We start from the raw sequence: 16,095 nt of genomic DNA, 5'->3' as shown, positions 1-16,095 counted from the left end.
GCAATTTATAAACTATTAAAATACATAGAAATGGGTGATACTCGTTTCCCCCTTCAATGTGACCATGTTGCCTACAATGTTGCTCAGTTGTTGTGATTAGATATCTTCGAGTCTTTAAGAGCTTACACATTTTGCAAGGACAATAAAATTTTCCATCACCTTTTCTTTCTAAGTTAGACCACAATCTAGCAATTGTCTCCCTATTTCTTTGTGCATTGATATCGTCAGACATGGTCTTTCTTGAATGGAATGACTCATTGGTGGAAGAAGGATGATTTGTTTGCAACCTGCAGATGGAGTAGTAAGAGGAAGACACATATAAAAAGGAGTTAGGTCTCTGAACCAAGTAGGAGTTAGGACATGCTAGAGTGGGGTTAGCCAAAGATATTTTGGAATCTTGAAGAACCTGGTAAAGGGTATTTGGAAAGGTGAAAATACACAAGTATTTTTACAGCTAAAAAGGAGGAATCGAGAGCATTATAAATAATGAAGAAGAAACTTAAATCTATACAACTTCACCTCTATTTACAATTTGACCTTTCTGCAAGTGAAATATGACAACATACAAAATTTCCAATCACATTTTCACTTTAAAAAGAACACCAAATATACCTTTGCTACAATATCTTCTTCAAATTCTTCACTATTAGATTCTTCAGAATTGCAAGCTCCTGTGCAGAAAAAAGATGAGATGTACTAAGAAATTTTTGATGGGCAATATTTAAACAAATCAACTATCAAAAAAACAATTTGTGAAATTTAGTTGCTTTATTATGTACTGAAGACTTGGCAAGATGTTCCCAAGTCTATCTATAGAATGCCTATCTGCATGGTTGTTTGCAAATAGTCTAGTATGGTGCCGCTTTTGAACAACAAAAAATGTCACTGGGGCTGGTAATTTGGCTCAAGAGATGCACAAGCTTGTTGACACGACAAAACTTTTAGTTCATATAGCATTTAGCTGTCTTCTTTAACAAAATCCAAAGAGAATACAAACAAACTAATGAGCCGTGTCTATCTCAATTAAATAGCAAGTACTATAGTGAGTATTAGGAAACTGACCTTGTGAATAGAATCTCGTTCATAAAGTATTAGGAAAGTGACCTTGCTGGGTCTCCTGTGAATGTTAACTAGCTGAGTGTGTGTGACTAGCTATTGATTCTCCTTATCGTGATTCCAATATGCTCTAATCTATTTGTATACCTGTTCTTAATTGCCACCCCTCTCCTATGTGAGCGGTGTGTAGTCCTACTTATATGTTTAAAAAGATTACTTGCATTCATCTCAGGTTGAGTAAATTTGTGGCCAGACTTTTTAAGTTTTAGTTTTTTCAAGTTTTAAAAATTAGATCCTCTTGCCGAGTGGATTTAGAGTACAATAGACTATAGTGTATGCCCATAGTCATTTTGAGTTGAAAATTCTCATAGCTTTCTTGTTTCCTTTAAACCATAGAATAGTCATAAAGGTTATATTTATAGGGAGGAGATTGTATGTGTGCATTTCTTTCTTTAAAACTATAAAATGATAAAAAAGATTAATTTAATGGAGAGGATAGATAAACATGTCATGAAACCTTCGTAAAAATTTTACTTTCAATTTTATTTAATGTTTGAGAAATCATAGAGTACCTGAGGAATTGTAGAATGCCTGAGGTAAGAGTATTGTAGTTTTGATAATCTAGGGTTTGGTTAAAATCCTACTTGGGTTCACAAATTTGTAAACTGCATCACTATTTGCAAAGTGTAATTTTTCTAAAAGTATTGTAGTTTTAATAATCTAGGGTCTGGTTAAAACCTAACTTTGGTTCACAAATTTGTAAACTACATCACTATTTTCAAAGTGTATTTTTTCTAGAAGTATTGTAGTTTTGATAATCTAGGGTCTGGTTAAAACCTAACTTCGGTTCACAAATTTGTAAACTGCATCACTATTTGCAAAGTGTAATTTTTCTAAATAAGTTGAACGTTTGTAGTTTGATGTCATGAGTATTGTAATTTTGATAATCTAGGGTCTAGTTACTCACCACAATCTAACACCTTTTGGTTTTCTTTTCCCCACAAATAAGAGTAGGGTTTCATTTTTCAATTCACTTACATCCTAACCAATGAGTTGAGCAAGGTGGTATTTGAGGCAATCAATGCCTCTTTTTGTATCAAACCCATGACAATTGTATGTATGTTAGTATTTTATCACACTTGGTGTGCAATGCTACAATGTTGGGTTGTTTCTACTTTGCAAGATTCCTTTCACACTGTAGAGAATCTAGACATGAAAAAGAAAGAAAATAAGAACCAAAATTTACAAGAAATAAAACACTAGAAAAGAGAGTTAAGAAATCAAATGGCTAAACAAAAAAAAAAACAAATAATGAATAAAAAAAAAAATAGACTTTGCAAGAATGGCTCAAACAGACTTTCTGAGGAAGGTCCTAAAGAGGACTTTCCAACTAACTTATGGTCAATGATGGATGTGACAGCTTGCAAGTGATGAGTTAGTTACTTGTACAATATTTTTCTTAGAACAATATGTTGTTTTGATACCATCGTTGAATCCAAATCTAACATTTTCACTGTTATCTATTACCACTTTTCAATCCCAGCTTCCCCAAGGAAACAAATGTTGTAAGTGATCACCTTTTCATAAGCTCGGAAGTCAACTTTGCCCAAAATATAGAGGAGAGGATAAAATATTTGAATTAATTTCAAAATAATTGTATGGCGCCAATGGGGTGTTTCTCGATCAATCTCACATTAGGGAAAATGTCCATTGTATGGGTGAAGTGTTGCCAAAAATCATATTCTTTATTATATAGCTGAACAAAATGATCCAATAGTAATAATTAAAGATAAATTTCCTTTCATCATTGTTCCACAAAGTTAATTCTAGATCTAGACATGAAATATCATTAAATAACTACATGTGATGTCTTTGATAACTTCAAAATGAAAACCTTTCAATTTGTAAAAGATATTTGTGAGACTCTCAATCATAATATAGAAGATGACACTATGAAAATTTTTTGTGAAAATTTCACTGCTTTTGCTGAAAATTGTATTTCACAAGGATTCTTATTTTAAATAGCCCCTTGGTGTGATGTTGATAGAAAATCTGCATGAAAAGGTATAAGAAACAGATCTGATGAATCCAACAGACTAAAGTAATATTCTGCTAAGTTGCCAGTTCACTTTTGGGTTCAAAATTCATTCAAATTTTTTTTGGGTTGGATTCGGATTTGTTGTGGGTTTGTCCGTAAAAGAATATATGTTATAAATGTATATGTGCGTGTGTGTATATATATGTAAATGTATATGTGTGTATATATATACGTATATTTGCAACAACAAATAAGTTCATACACCACTATGCTAATATTAAAGAACATAGCAAAATGCACCACCACAAATGCAGACATGACATATAAAACAACCTTTTTGGATTTTTTACTATTTTAGTGGTCACTTTTAGGGTTGGGGGTTCAAATAGACATGCTGCACATGCCAGCAAGAAAGAGGTAGAGAACGAATGACTCAGACAGACAATATGATCTCAATATCTCTAAGAATCTCAAGCATTTTTCCAGCAGAATTTTTGGTTTGGTTATTTGGTTAATTGTCCACAAAGGTTTGTTGTTTAAACTAGTTGCTCAAAATTTTGTAGTTATAGATTCTACGTGGGTGAGGCATTTTTGAAAATACCTCTTTTTGTAGACATTTTGGGTTTGGCTTCAGGTTGAAAGCAATTTATATTCAATGGCCCTCTAGCTTGCCCAAAGTTTTATCCTTAGGAACATGTAGCTGATTAATGAAAGCTACAAATGTTTATGCTTCAGAGTTCAGCTAACCACTTTTGAATTTTTATGAGCCCTCCTCACCTCTCATCTTAGGGAAACAAATATTTGTTAATCAAGAGTCTGGTTTGCTTGTTGAAGTTAACTAAAAGACACAGATGTCCTGGGTACACAACCTATTTTTTTGTCGAGTGTATTTAGAGAGAAACTTTCCTTGCAACTTAGATTGATTTACTACTCTTTTTATTGACGTCTCATGTTTGTGTGTGATATATCATCAGGCTATGATTAAGGGCATTAAGTACTAGTTTTTGTTCCATTAGCCTTTTTGACATCATTGACAAAAAGGATGGATAACTGATTAGAACTTTATGTTGCAGGAGAGGAAAAGTATTCATCCAACCTTTTTTGCAGAGTCTATCTATGGTGGAGCTTTGTTGGCTATATGTTCAAATGATTTTGTGTGCTTCTATGATTGGGCTGAATGTCGAGTAATTCAGCGTATTGATGTTACTGTGAAAGTGAGTCTACACATATGATCCTACATTGAGTATTGTACCTGGGCCTTATTAGCTAAAAGATACTTTAATATAGAAAATGATAGATTCATGGTTAACCTTTAGTTTCTTTTCCTTAACTAATGCTTCTTATGTTATTTGGTACAGAACATTTACTGAGCTGATAGTGGTGATCTTGTTACAATTGACAGTGACAATTCATTCTATAATTTGAAATACAATGTAAGACGCTCAGACATGTTTTGTTCTGTTCAATTAACTTGTAGTATTAATTCAGTTGCTGAAATCTTGCGAAGTGTGCTCTCTTTCCTATATTTTATAAGGGGACAGCTCTGTACTAGTTGCAATTGAGGCTTTTACTACTTAATGTTTTCCACTATGCTTGGATTGAATGAATAATAATGTTACTTTTCTATGGTTTTTACAGTGTGATGTTGTTTCTTGGATGCTGGTAAGCCTATTGATGAACGGGGGGTAGAGGATGCTTTTGAACTTGTACAAGAGATAAGTGAGCGGGTTAGGACTAGAATATGGGTTGGTGATTGTTTTATATACAATAACTCATCTTGGTGCCTCAATTATTGTGTTGGTGGTGAGGTAATTACTATGCATCACTACCAGCAACGTATTTCTATTGGATCTCTCTTGATTTTTCATGTAATTTCCTACATTAGGTGTGCCTTGGCTGAATTTACTTTCACAACTAGAGCCAGATGCTTGATGTTCTTCATCTGCGAGTCTTAGTTAATTATTATTATTAATAACCAGTGAAACTGATTGAGTGCAGTCTCAAATTGTAGGTAACAACAATGTTTCACTTAGATCGGCCTATGTATTTGCTAGGCTATCTTGCAAGTCAGAGTCGGGTGTATCTTATTGACAAAGAGTTTAAGTGAGTGCACTTCAAAGGCTTTTTACATTAAGTGCATTCAAAATATTTTTATTTTCAAAACCAGTCATTGACATTGCTTTGTGCCATGTTATTTCAGTGTGATGGGCTATACACTACTCATCAGTTTGATAGAGTATAAGACACTTATTATGCGGGGTGACCTTGATAGGGCAAATGAAGTTTTACCTAAAATTCCTCGGGAGCATCTCAATAGGTAGTTTTTAAATTCAATGTTCTTAAATTAAAAGTTGAAACATCAATGGATATTTATTCATGTATTCTGATGTTTTGCTAACTGACATATATCTACACATGTCTATTATGTTTGATAATTAGAACAATACTTGAATGAGAGTGTCAAATTTTTAGTTTTTTGGTCGAATCTAGCTGATAAAATGTAATTCTCTCTTTTTAAAGTGTGGGTCAATTTTTGGAGTCATGAGGCATGTTAGAGGAAGCACTTGAAGTGTCTACAGATCCGGACTACAAATTTGATCTGGCAGTACAACTTGGGAGGATTGAAGTGGCAAAGGTTAGCTTGAACTTTCATTTGCACTGATGATAATATTTAATTTCACATTAAATACACAAATATCATATATTATTGATAGGATTAACTGGACATATAGCTGTTCAACACCTTCTAGATCTTATGTTAGATAATGATTTACTTTGCGATGTTTGGTATTGATTATTTGAATTTTCATGCTATTATGTAGGCAATTGTTGTTGAAGCACAGAGTGAATCAAAATGGAAATAATTAGAACTAGCTGTGTCTTCTAGAAAGGTATCAATTATCTCAACTTTGGTGGCCTGTTGAACTTATCACGTTTGTCTTGTATTTATCAAAAGCCCATGGAAATTTAGCAGATCCATGTGTTAGTTGTCACTTCAGTCCATCTGTATGGTAATGAATAATGATAATAAATAAATCTAGGTTTTGGCTTTTGTTATTTTTCGAGAGTTGCCTTACCAGGATTCCAGTAGATTAGGTTTTGGTTTTTATTTGAGCTTTTGCCCTATTGACCATTTCTGATTATTTACTGGTAAATATCATGAAATGCTTTGTTTATCAAGGCATATTGAAATCTAAAATCAGGTGATTTCATTGCAATCTTGTTTACTAGATTATAGATTGATAAGTTGCCTCAAATTCCATATATTTTGTTTGATGTTCAGCAAAATCAGCTTGGGATTTATAATTTACTATTCATTGCTTTTACCAATGCAAATTTATTTGTGCTTATAATAAGGTGAACCTCATTGACTTGCTGATTTTCCTATCTTTTCACTTTCTAAAAAGAACTTTTAAGCAAGGCAATGAATTGCAGTATGGTTGGCTAAATATTAACTTCCTCAAATGTTTTTATTTACAAAAGCTGACAGAAATGATATAATTGTCAATGTGAAATCGAAGGACAGTGAAAAGACCAAATGAAAAGCTTATTTTGAGTGATTAGTTTCGAGTTTTAATCATTGAGCTATTGAGTTACTTAAAACTACTTTCCTCTGATCTCTTAAAGCAGACTTGAAACACACCAAAATGGAGTTATATGTTCTCATCTATTGCTTTTGCATTTGCTTATCAATGGTGCAATTAGACATGGCTGAGGAGTGCTTGAGCCATGCTTCAGACCTAAGTGGATTTTTTCTTCTCTACTCATCAATGGGAGATGCAGATGGGATGGAAAAACTTGCTAATCTTGCCAGAGACCAGGGGAAAAATAATGTTACATTTCTTTGTTTGTTCCTGCTGGGTAAAGTAGAAGAATGCATCCAACTATTGGTGGAAAGGTGACTTGCAAAATGATGTTATATATATCTTTGGGGTTATTCCGCAATCTAGGCTAAAGGATTGTTAGTTTTTTTTTTTTAACATTTTTTGTCGGTAATTGGCAGTAATCGAATACCGAAAGCTACTTTTATGGCGTGATCTTATCTGCCAAGCAAGGTTTCAGAAATTGCTTCCATTTGGCGTGATGACCTTAGTAAGGTATCCTACTATTTTGCAAGATCATGTGTGATATTTATTTTCTATGTAGATGTGAATATAGATTTCAAAATTCTATCCTACCTATGTTTTTATGTCAAATTTTTTTAAAATATCTATTAATGTGAGATTAAAAAAATCAAATTATAAGTCCTCCAACTTACATACAAGCAAACATGTTTTTTTTCTTTATGTACAAAGTGGGATTTCATTTGTTTATTGCTCTACACATTTATTGTACATTTTATATGCTAATACTTAAGGATGCTTGATATGCTGTATAAACAAGAAGTGTGGGCCTCAAATGCTGTGACTGTACAGGTAGTGTTTTTTGATGAATTTACTTGTTCCTCTTTTAATTTGGCATTACTTTGTGCTTCAAAGGTAAATAAAAAAGCTACAGAGTCATTAGCAGATCCAAAAGACTATCCTAACCTCTTCAATGACTGGCATTTGGCGCTATCTGTTGAAACTCAACTAAGGGAGTCAAGGTTTTTATCAATGTTATACTTCAAGTTTATAGGTGACAAGAATGAAATATTATTTTGGTTTGACCACATGTTCATATTCATTTTTCAGTTGTAACTCTCATAAAGTCTCTGTTCTGTTGCTTGACATTCATATTTGATTGAATGCAGGAATGGCTTTCCCCCCACTGAGGACTATCCAAAATATATGCATACAAGGAATACATACCTCATAGAGGAGTTCAGGAATTTGCACATTGATGGAGAAGCACCTCTAGAAAATGGAGATTCTGTTCATGAGGTATATAATCTTTGCTTGTATTTAAATTCTAAATTATACTGATTACGATTTTGTTCATTTGAATTGATGTTTTGGTGTTTTTGTATTTGATTGTAGTTTGAGATATATTTGCTTATTCAAATTTGTAGGTAATAAACACCCATGAAGATTATGTTCATGGCGTCTCTCTCAATGAACCAATTGAAGATTATGTTCATGATGAAACCCAAGAAGAAACAATTGATGGAGAGAGGTATGTAGAAGTAGAAGGATCTACAGAAGGAGAGGTGCTTGTTAATGGAAATGAAGCTGAAGAAGAAGAGTGGGGTATGGACAATGAAAGAAACCAGCCAGCATGAAATTGCGGGTAGCAATTTATTTAGAGTGTATAATGCAAACAAATCAATTTTTGTGTTCGGTAATTAGGATGGTAATTTTCTTTTTCTAGGTAGATTAGGATCAGGGTATATGAATTATTTGTTCCTGTTGGGGATTAGGTCCACTAGATTATAAAATTGAGTTCATCAAGAGCTTTAGGAAAACTAGGGTAGTAAGTTTTTCAGATATTATATAAAACGGTTTGAGGTTTAGATTTAAAATATTCTTTCAAGATTCTTTGTAATAATCATGGCCAGAGAATATAAACATTTCTTTAAAAACCTGTTGGCAGCATGGATGTGATTTTCAATCATTAAATAGATTTATAGGAGTCATTAGGGTTCTTTGCTCCTGTCTGCTAATGTATTATTTTTGAGTTGTGCAGTTGTAGTAGCATGATGATAGGATGTGTATTTCTGGGATTCCCATTTCAGTTATTTTGACAGGTGATCACTGTGGCAGACATTTGCATTTTACTAACATATCTTACTGCACATGCTTAAGCAAGAGATAGAAACAAGAAAGTAACATAGGAGACTTCATAATGTACTAGTACCCGACACTTCCTATTTTTCCAATTTAAGTTGTGATTCCTGTTCCTTAATTTTTTGATTATTCGTAGGATTAATTTTAGAAATGTGTCATTTGCATTTCCTCGTGTCTGGACAGTAATATTTAGAAGCTATTCAGGGGATTCTTTCCTTGCAATTTTACTAAATAATTTTACCTCTCGGAGCATAGCTTCAGAAAGTAAGAGATTATGCTGAATAAATTTCTATAGATTAGTGGGTTGATTTATGTTATGATTGACAACTGGGAGAACCTTTTGACTGACTGTTTTTGAGTGGGATGTGGGTGCATCTGAGTTGTAATCATATAGGTATTTGTGATGAGTTGAACTTGAATGCTATACACGAGTTGTCAGTGACCTCTGATACCAATAAAAATGGAGAATTTTATGTCAGCTTTCTAAAAAAAGTGAATTAGCTATTCTTAGAATTAGCAAGGTCTTAGTTTCCTCCATTGAAATCTTTAGATAATAACTCAAATGAGGCATGAATATTAATTGATAGGCCTTTTGAAACACCACACAATTTAATGCATTGTTTGTAGTCATTGCATGCTTGAAGAGCTCCTATTTTGTGCTCTTCCTGTCTCCATTTTATTTTATTTGTTGCGTTGAAATTTGTTTTCGATGCTACCTAAAGCTGCTTAAATTGGAACAAGATGTCCTAGATGACTGTATCAAGATGGAGTAGCATGATCTCTATTTAATTGAATGATGTCCAAGACAACTTTCACAATACAGGATAGAGGCATTATCTCAAGGAATGCACTCCCACCCATATTTTCAAACCATAGACTTCCATTATCAAAGAGATAATACATTGATGTACGGCTTTGTTCTTTACCGCGGCATAACAAAAATATTGTTTTTAGTGCAAATTGACACTAAGAAATGGTGTGATGCATGCTCAACAGTTAGATAAACCCATTGCAGGTAACAGCAACAGGTACTTGAATAGTAGACTTGTGAGTTGACTGAAAGAGTCAACTCATTGAGCTGACTGGGTGGGAGTGACTTGGCAAGCTCACCTAGAGAGTTGACCTAGGGGATGGGCTTGGTGAGCAAACTTAAAGAGTTGACTTGGTGAGCGCACTTGAATTGTCGGCTTGGTGAGCGGACTTGGGGACTTGGTGGGACATGTGGGTGAGGTGACTTGGTAAGCTAACTTGGTGAGTAGATTTAAGTATTGACCTTGATGAGGTGCTTTGGTGGGGTGACTTGATGAACGAACTCAGATTCAACTTGGTGAGTGCACTTGAATAGTCGACTTGGTGAGCGTACTTCAATTGTTAGCTTGGCAAGTTGACTTGGGGAGTCATTCTAGCGAGCTAACATGGTGAGTGGGCTTAAAGTAGCAACTTGGTGGGGCAAGTTGGTGAGCTAAATTAGTGAAGCCACTTAGAGATGCGACATGGCGAGCTAACTTGGTGAGCAAGCTTGATGAGTGGACCTAAAGACTGACCTTGTTGAGGCACTTTGGTGGGGTGACTTGATGACCGAACTCAAAGAGTCAACTTGGCAAGCATACTTGCACTAGTACATTTGGGTTCAATTTTTTTACTCAAAATTTTGACCAACTCACTAGTACATTATTTTTCTCAATCATATAACTAATTATATATTCTTCTTATTAGTTATTGTCAATTTTTTTCAGGCATTCTATAAAACAGTTCACATGCCTTGCGTATGATATGAAATTTTGTATGCATCTTGCACTCTCTCTCATCCGACTAATGATGGATTACGCAGAGTGATCTGAAACCATGATGCTAAAAAACACACAATCAAATCCAAAATGAAATTGCACTACAAATAAATTGTGGAAATATGATATTGGTAAAATTGCACGTATGTCTACCAGGACAATCACAACTTAAACATATATTTTTCCTGGTAGACATGCATGCAAAATTAACAATATAAGATTTCTATAATCCATTTGTAGTGCAAGTTCATTTTAGATTTGATTGTGTGTGTTTTTTAGAATCATGGTTTCAGATCACTCTGCGTAATCCATCATCAGCCCGATGAGAGAGTGTAGGATGCATGTAAAATGTTGTATCATAAGCAAGACATGTAAACTATTTTATAGAATGCTTAAAAAAAATTTACACCTTCCTGTTGGTGGAAGTTTTCACCAACGCCTGAGTTTTTTTGACCTTTGTTGGTGGAAATTTCCACCAACACTTAAATTTTTTTCAACCTTTGTTCATGGAAATTTCCACCAACACCTAAATTTTGTTCTACCTTTGTTGGTCAAAATTTCTACCTTCATTGGTCAAAATTTCGACCAATGCCTGAATTTTTTTCTACCTTTGTTGGTCAAAATTTCCACTTTCCTTGGTCAAAATTTCCACCAACGCTCAAATTGTTTTCTACCTTTGTTGGTAAAAATTTTGACCTTCATTCGTCGAAATTTTGACCAATTCCTGTATGACCTTAGATAATGGTTTTGGTGGGTTTTTGACCAACTAGTGATTTGGTCAAAATTTTGACCAGAAAAATATCAACCAATGGGTTGGTCGAATTTGTTTGAAAGTTGGTCAAAAATTGGGTCAAAAATTTGACCAATAAAGGTCAAAAATTGAAGCCAAATGTACTAGTGACATATCATTGAGCGTGCAAACTATTTTTAAAAATAAGGATGAAATTCCTATACCTAGATTTATGTGCACATCATTAACAACCTTGATATAAAATTCAGCACCCCATTTGCCCACATAAAAGGAAAAATAAATCCTTGTCTTGGTAGATAGTTCATGGTAGCCTTCAATGTGTTCTTGACAAAGCAAGATCAAATGAGTCAAGATGCTTTGAAAGTGTGAATTCAAAAATAAAAAAGCTTTTATAGATGTTCATAAGGGTACATATAATCCTCAAGAAATATTTTTGTTGAGCATCCTTTGGATCAATAGCACTATCCAAAATACCATCAGCGTAGTACTACGTAAACATACAACCTACATTAACCCAACTACATTTGAATTTTAAAATTGTTGGAAATAACTTCCTCAAGTTTGAGAGGTTCTTTATTTTTATGGTTCCATATATGTGTGGGTGTTTGAGAAAGACGACAGATAAGAAGAGAAAGCTTATCCTTAAATACTTATTCACCTGCATTTATTTACAAATATGATAACAATGCCCTTTCTTTTTCAAGTTGATTATGTCTTTCTAGACTACAAAAACACATACAATAAGGTCAAAATATTGAAAGAAAAGTGTGTCAGCAATAAGATCTGTAACATATATTAATATTTCTTATATTGAGAATTGTCTTGACTAAATGTATTTTGTAAGATAAATTTTAGCTTGTGTTACTTGACAATTGAATTGCATTGCTTGCCAAAAAATGCTAATGCTAATTTTTTCATTTGGTGGATTTTAATGTTTTTATTACTTACTAAATTAACTTTTGTGTGTTCCTACTTCTATAATTATATATCTTTCTTGACCAAGCTTCTAATCCATAGGTAGGAAAAGAATATAAGTTTCATTAATAGTAACCATATTTTCCTACTCTCTTTGACATATTTTAAAAGGCAACTTGTTCAATGAATATACAATTTGAAAATCAATGTAGCTATTGGAATAAATGTCTTAAATTAGAGATTTGAACATATTTTTAAACCACACATTTAATGGTTTATGTTTATAGTCATTTTCCACTTTTTACCAAAACATCATAATGGATAACAATAATGTTGAACAAAGCTAATAACACTTTATAATTTATTACTTGAGATAATAAAGTCATGGTTGTCTAGTTAGTTGCATTTTAAACTAAATTTGGATACAATAACTACTTTAAGAGAGTGTATACAATAGCATTGCAAACATAAAATCACTTTTATTTGTATTTGTTGAATGGAGCAAGCCATAAAACCATGAAGCACAAGAACTACCCAGTCCTTTCATTTTGTTCTTTATGAATTTTAGATACTAACAAATTACTTATGCAAGCAAAATTCCTCTCAAATTAATTGCATGTAATACAAACACTTTGTGGGAAGTCAAATTAGATATAATTGTAACAACAAGAGAAGTAATAAATTAAATACAATTGTGAGAAGTTACAAATAGTAAAATTTTAAAAATTAACAAACAAAATTTAGAAAATACAATATAAAGGCCTACAGTAACTGAATTTTAGTAATAAAAAGGGAGAAGATGCTAATATAGAAGTAATAGATATTGGGCATGATAATTTTGTTGAATATATTGGTAGTAAAGAAAAAAGTTAAAGCAAATATAGAAAATGTTAACTACTTCCTTTAACTCCATAGAGATAAAAAGAAATAAACATTTTAATGTCCATTAATTGATTATGATGGATCAATTGAAATCAAGAATGAACTATTCTGGTAATTAAATAACCTAATTAAAAACCTCTAAAGAGATTAGATCAATCACAAATATAGTCTATTAAACCAAAGTTTGTGCATATACAAGAGTTTGAAAGCCTATTATATGGAGGAAATAATATTTTGGAAAAAAAAAATAGGACACAAAAATAAGAAAATTAAAAAAAAGAAATGCATTAACAAATTTTTCTGATTTATTCATAGACGATCCATACATCACAAAAACAGTGGTCACTAATGTAAATTTCAATGGTCTACCTGCTGAAATTATTGCGCTTATAAACAACCCACCAGGATTTTGTTGTTATTTTAAACACTACCACTAAAAGAAGTTCCATAATGAATAGTTGATGTTATAAACAATGTCATTGTTTTTATTTTTGACCTCCTTGATTGCATCTAAAAATATAGGATTCCAAAGCGAATGGAAGAAATTCTATAGGGTACCGTACGAATTTTCTAGTGAAATTATACTAATTCTTTTGAAATTGTCATGAAACACTACAAAAATTTTGAGCAATCATTTCGAGGCACATATCAGAAATTATGAGCTTTTGTTAACAATTTAAATTGAAATATTAAACATAACATTTTATTTTTTCAAAATATTCATAACTGTGTATTATTTTTAAAGAGGGGTAAACGCTTTGACCTGGAGCTATGAACCAGTGAGGCCACAAATGGGGGACCTCATCCCCATGAGATTTGAACCTTGATGGCAAGGATAAAAACACAACAACTTAACGATCACAACATGCCACTATTGGCAACATTTTATTTTTTCAAAATATTCATAACTGTGTATTATTATCAACATCAAGAAGACAATTTTACAAGCAGAGAGTACCTATCTATAGAAGACATTCTACCACAGAAACATAGAATACACATGATTACCATTCATTTTATAGAGACGTATTTCAACTGGGCATATTTTACCTCCCTCATAAATCCCAAACAATTTCCCAAAAAAATTCAAGACTCTCAATTGCAAAGTATAGCTTTTGATATTGTTAAGTCATCCTCTTCTTGCCTGTCTTCTAGAATGATTTATTGTACAGAAGGAGGAAGAAAAGAAGAAAAAACTTATCGACACTATCCATAGCCACGGTATCAATTTATAGGGGTAAGATAATCCTATTGGTTTAGAGTAGTGTTCTATTATTTATTTCCATCTATTTATTTTTGGGCCAAATGTGGAGGCTGCCTAACTTATTTGTCCAATGCCACCTATAATAACTTGCAATATTAATAGAATTTATTGATTAATAAAATGAAAAGACCACTGGTAATAATAGTCTCCACCAATCAATAATTAAAAATAACATAATGAAAATTTAGTTAATATAATTAAATGAGCAAGACCATAAGTTAAATGTTTCTTATGCACAATTTTTAAGAGAGATTAATTCAAAAGAAGAAGATGAAAACTATAGTCTCCTACCTATAGGCAGGGACTAAGAATAAAACAAGTTGACTACATTTGACTAGACTATACACATCCACACATCAATGCATGATAACGACTATCTACCATACTCTGAACTCCACTCTAGGGGAACAAACAAGTCTGAATCTAGAAAATAATATAAATAATAATAAGTGGCAAGCATTCATGGTCTCTGACAGATTAATAATTTCACAATTCTACAACTAACATTGTTTTAGTCAAGTTGGGGTGGAAAACTATTGGATATTTTTGTAGACTGCCCAGGCCTAGCTGCATACGTCTATAACATCACATGACTTTAGTAAGAGGAACTACTATGAAGTTTCTCCCATCAATATGACATGATGACAACAGTTTTGAGAACAAAAACTTATGATGCATGGTACAGTATATTTTTTAATACTAAAAGAAAAATCTATTCAAGTAAATTAGCTTAAAAGAAATTTATTACAAATATTAAATTATTAAATTTCATAATTGTTACCATAAATTTATCTTTAAATTAATTTAAAATGAAAAATAAATTTATATCATGTATATTATCTATTCTATATGTAAGAGATATTCTTCACAATAATATTGTTATCATTGTATAGTTTTTGAATTTATTATTATTTAAATAATCAAATAAGACATGTTAAATAATACATAAATTCTAACTTAATTTCATATTTTTAGGAGTACAATTAGTGCCCATTTGGTTGGTGGAGTACAACTAGAATAGTCATTGAAAATTAGAATATGATTTTTATTCTTTATTTGGTACATAGAATTGGAATGGAGAATAGGAGTACGTATTCTTATTTTAGCCCCAAAATGAGCATTTATCCATTCTTAAAAATACCTATTATTGGAATAGCTATTCCTATTCTCAATATGTATTTTTTAAAATAAAAATAAAAAAATCAAATCCATCGTTGTGCGTAGGTATGTTTTGAGTCAAACTGATTTGTTCCCCTTTCCAGTATCCACTGATGTAGTATGAATACCATTTGCCATTGAAAAAATGGAAGTTCCATCCACTTCTAACAATGATTATATGCTCACCAAAACTCATCAACCAATGGCAAGCAGTTAGGAATGATTACACTATCAATCTTAGATGAAAAGTGAAATTGTGCACCTCCAGCAACAAGGACCCTTACATTTCCCTTGATAACATTTTCTTGGAAGCTATTACTGGGCTTAAACCCTCCACCTAGCAACACCAATAATGACAATAGTGCATAAGGGATACATTCAGAGGTGGCAATGCATGACTCACATTCAAGAGACTCAGTAGGTCCATTGATACTGGTTGTAGCAGTGATAACCATTTTGGGAGTAGTGGTGAGCATGGTGTGGAGGATTTGTGTAGCCATAGAGATAGAGAATATGATTTATATGCTAGCAAGTCACAT

The 16,095-nt window shown here is 32.6% G+C and overlaps 1 pseudogene across 1 annotated transcript; it reads left to right on the top strand.

Moving 5' to 3' along the window:
- The first annotated feature begins 4,000 nt into the window (after positions 1–4,000).
- LOC149563428 (coatomer subunit beta'-2-like) lies at positions 4,001–9,570 on the top strand (annotated as a pseudogene). The gene is made up of 14 exons (XR_016363555.1): positions 4,001–4,308; positions 4,453–4,549; positions 4,733–4,902; positions 5,106–5,197; positions 5,295–5,411; positions 5,615–5,729; positions 5,917–5,983; positions 6,794–6,992; positions 7,098–7,191; positions 7,573–7,679; positions 7,827–7,956; positions 8,085–8,302; positions 8,699–8,759; positions 9,550–9,570. The product of XR_016363555.1 is annotated as a coatomer subunit beta'-2-like (transcript).
- The last annotated feature ends 6,525 nt before the right edge of the window (positions 9,571–16,095 follow it).

This window comes from Cupressus sempervirens, chromosome 4, assembly GCF_028749045.1.
Source record: "Cupressus sempervirens isolate cs-2001-9-10 chromosome 4, ASM2874904v1, whole genome shotgun sequence".
In the NCBI taxonomy this organism is placed as follows: domain Eukaryota; kingdom Viridiplantae; phylum Streptophyta; class Pinopsida; order Cupressales; family Cupressaceae; genus Cupressus; species Cupressus sempervirens.
The sequence above is the reverse complement of the archived record's forward strand: the minus strand, read 5'-3'. Positions and strand labels throughout refer to the sequence as shown.